Source organism: Sminthopsis crassicaudata, chromosome 6 (genome assembly GCF_048593235.1).
Source record: "Sminthopsis crassicaudata isolate SCR6 chromosome 6, ASM4859323v1, whole genome shotgun sequence".
NCBI lineage: Eukaryota > Metazoa > Chordata > Mammalia > Dasyuromorphia > Dasyuridae > Sminthopsis > Sminthopsis crassicaudata.
This window is the reverse complement of record NC_133622.1, coordinates 41,144,429-41,148,780: the sequence shown is the minus strand read 5'-3', so window position 1 is coordinate 41,148,780 and position 4,352 is coordinate 41,144,429.

Genomic DNA, 4,352 nt, shown 5'->3' with positions numbered 1-4,352 from the left:
ACTTACAAACCAATGCACAGTTCAGGAGACTAATAAACACACCTCTCCCTGGATTTTACCACCTCAGAAGAGTTGAAAACTTACAGGCCCCCAGAATTACCTCTGAAAACAGTTGCACAGAAAACCTGAAGCTTGGGACAATGCTTCCCCTCAACTTGGGAAGCAGAGTCCCACTTTAACATAGAGTTAAAAGACAAGAAATAGGTTGGGAAATGAGCAAAGAACAGAATAAATTCTGACCATAGAAAATTACCATAGTGAAAATATCAGAATATAAACTCCAAAGAAGACAGAAAGGAAAAATTCCTACCTCCAAAGCCTCAAAAATATGAATGAATTTTAGTCCATGAAAGACCTCAAAAAGAATTTTGAAAATGAACTAAGAGAGGTAGAGGAAAAATTGGGAAGAAAAATGAAAGTGATGTGGAAACATGAAAAATAAATTACCAGCTTGGTAAAAGAGGCATAAAAATACTGAAGAAAACACCTAATAAACAGATTACAAATAAACAGACTAAGTCAAATGGTAAAAAAAGGCACAAAAAATCAAATAAGAGAGCTTTGAAAAATAGAATTGGACAAATGGAAAGAGACACACAAAAATTCACTGAAGAGAACTCCTTAAAAAGTGGAATTGGCCAAATGTAAAAGAAGATACAAGAGCTCATTGAAGAAAATAATTCCTTAAAAGTTAAAATTGAGCAAATGGAAGCTAATGACTTTATGAGATATCAAGAAACAGCAAAACAAAATTAAAAAATAAAAAAAAAATGAAAGAAAACGTTAACTATCTCATTGGAAAAACTGACCTGGAAAATAGGTCCAGGAGATAAAATGTAAGAATTATTGGATAATTTGAAAGCCATTATAAACAAGAGCCTAGACATCATCTTTCAAGATATTAATCAAGGAAAACTGATTTCCATTATATATGAAAATATATAATGGTCATTATATCTGTAAATGAAAAGATCACTGGTAACTTTGGGGGAAAAACAGTTTCAATTGAATGATGAGGTTGGAAAACAAGTTGCAAAATACTGAGAAGTAAAAAGAGAAGAGGAAAGAGAGCTGGAAGTAGGCAACTTAAAAACAGTTTTACTGAAAGAAAAGGCAAGAGCTTAAAGGGATGTTTTCAAAACATGGTGGGTTTTTTTGTTTTTAAGATGGAAGAAATCTGTGCATATTTTAGGAAGCTGGTAAGACACCGATAGTTACTCATCATCTGTAAATTGTACACCTGGGTCTACACTATATATTAGGGTTCTTATAGGTAGGTTTTCTAGCTCTGACTTGGAACTATTTTTTTTAACCTTGATCTTAACTTTCAGCTCATAAAATGTCTTGCATATTGTTCAGCAAATTTTTATTTGAGTTAAACTGGGTACCAATGTAGCATGGACTGCCCCTTGTTATTTCTTGATATTACTATATGGTCCTATCTCCTTTTCTAGAGCTCTACCTCTAAGAGCTAATCTTAGAAGAGAATTTTAAATCACATATTTATACAGTTCTATATTGGTAATATGCCACAACCCCCTCATATACAACTGGAATCTCTCCATTTCCCCTTGAAAAATCTAAACTACTTTTCTTTAGGGTTTGTAATATTCTATTATTCAAAGTCATATGGCATCATTGGAAGGAGATGTTAATAAGTTAGGATTTTGTTTTAGGAAAAAGTTTAGGATTGATTAAATCCACTGTACAATTTCCCACTTGCAGTCAATCTCTTTGTTCCATTAAATTTGGGCCAGTTCTTCCAAATAAAGTATTTTTCAAGATATCTGTGTGTGTATATATACATTTGCTATCATAACTAGCTAACTATCATCTTATCTGTCTGTTTACCTATCTTCCAATGGACCATCAACCTCCATAAGTCATCTATGCAACTACACATTATTGTTTGGATCAGACATTCTTTATCTACTTGTTTTTTTTCTACATGAGTAAGTCTGAATGCTTTTAAATCATTATAGTTCTCATTTGGGAGGCTTTGTAATATCCCAGGGTTTGAAACAAATACTGAGTTTTATGTTAACTTTTGCAGATATTATAAAATTCTTATAATTTTTTCACTTTGTCTTTTGCAACGGATATTGGCACATAAATTGTTTCTTTATGATAGTCCCTTAAATATGTTTATTATGATTACTGAAGATGAGCAATTTCCCTTGAAAAAACTATTCTTATTGCATAATGAAATTCATCTCTCTGAGAAATTATGAGCTAACCTTTCCATTTAACTGTACTTTATATCTTTTGGCTTCATTTATAATAATGGATATAGTTAAATTAATTAAATATATCAAATTAGTTCTATAAAATTTTTGCATGGTGTGGGAAGAGATATATTGACAAAACTAGATGATGTAAAAACAAAAAATAGTAATAAAATTTAAAACATAACTAATGTTTATAGATGGGCTAAAATTATATGATTTTAATGTTCTTTGTTATATTTATGCTTACTTATTTTATTTTTCTTCTTTAGATATATTGGGAAAAGCCCAGCAGTACAGTGGGTAATCTTCCATTTGAAGATGCAAAATAGAATTAAAAATGGAATGTTATTAAACATCTTAAGTGAAACTAAAATAAACATGGTTTGTACTTTTTTATGTTTGCATTGTAATTAAAACTATCTGATTTTAGAAATAGCAAAGTCTTTAACTTTTCTTGATGGAGGGATTTTTTAAAAGTCATATAATGTTTTAATATTGTCAATTTTGTTGAAAATATTTTTATATAAGTTCCTTATATTGTGGATCATTTCAAAAATAATTATATCAATATATAATAGAATAAAACACAATTTAGACAATTACAACTGAATCTGCTTAATATTTAGTAGAATGAAAATTCTAGCTTTCATTTTTTTATATTGTTTTTAGGGAATGTGTTGACATAAGATAAAACTTCACATTCACATTGCTATGTTTTTCATGTAATGAAGTTTTATTTTCAATTTATATTTCTGGACCTTAGTGGTTCATTGGGTGGACCAATGTTATCAAACTCAAAGAGAAAGTGGGCCCTAACTATACATAATTGTTTTTATGGGCCACATATTTTACTTAAGAAAACTTATAAATTAATATTATATCTATTATAATTGTATTTTTATTTATTTTGTTAAATACTTCTCAATTGTATTTTTATGTGGTTTGCACTTGATAGTGTTATAGATAGCATAATTCATCTATAAAAATAGGGCTGTTGACACATGTTCCAATGTTTCTTCTTAATATTTGAAAGAGCATTGTATCTTCCCTCGATCATCCTGGGCTATGTGTTTGATATCTCTGATGTAGACCACAATTGGAAAAGATTGGATTCTTCTTTAGCTCATATGAAAAATGGATGAATACCATCAAACCATTTTAAACTAATTCAGGTGTTAATTTATTGACTTCATTGTGATCTAGCAAATCCCTAGTGTCTGTCAAAACAACCAGGTTTCATCTATGGGAAAACAGGTATCTTAAGGATTTTCCCTCCAAAAAGGTTTTAGAGAAAAATTTTTTTTTAAAAATCAGGACATCTGCTTTACTGTTGTCTATAATTTCTTTCTGGTTTAGAGCAAAGCTAGCGTTTGTAAACACAAATTAGTTGCAGTCCATGCAAACAAACAACTTTTTTTTTTTTTTTTTTTTGCATTACAGACCAAGGATTCTGATATACTTAAGAGTCTGCTATCTATTTGCCCACATCAAAGAAGTACAGAAGATCTCAGACAGGCAAGAAAAAAATTTTTTTTAAAATTAATTACAATAATATCAAGTCATACTTGTTATTCTAAAACATAGCCTAAATTGTATTTATTTATATTTAAAACTATATTTTTACAGTATCTAATATGTTTATTTTACTTGTTTTTAAAGATATAATTAATGAAAATAAAATTATTTAAGTCTATGAAAATATTTTTTAGAAAAATTTAAGTCATATATTGAAATAATTGCCAGTCCTATTTTATGAACATGGGATTTTTTCTCCCTAAGAGTTCAGATATATCTTTTCTACCCTTATTTAAACTTGAATAGGCTTAGACAAATTATCTTTATTTTTTTATATGTTTTAATCTTATAAAAGCTTCAACTTATTTTATTTTATAATGAGCTATAAAGTAAAAAGGATTGTTGATTTTTAGGCATTTTAAAGTAAAAAGGCATTTTAGAATATCCTAAGAATATGCTTTTTATTTCTGAATATATTTATCCTTTTCCTGATCCTATTTTTCAGTTTGTCTGACCCCATTAGAATGTAAGCACCTTGAAATCTTGAACAAGACTCTTCTGCTTGTTATTTTAATCCCAGCAGTTGGCATAGTTTCTGGCACATAGTAA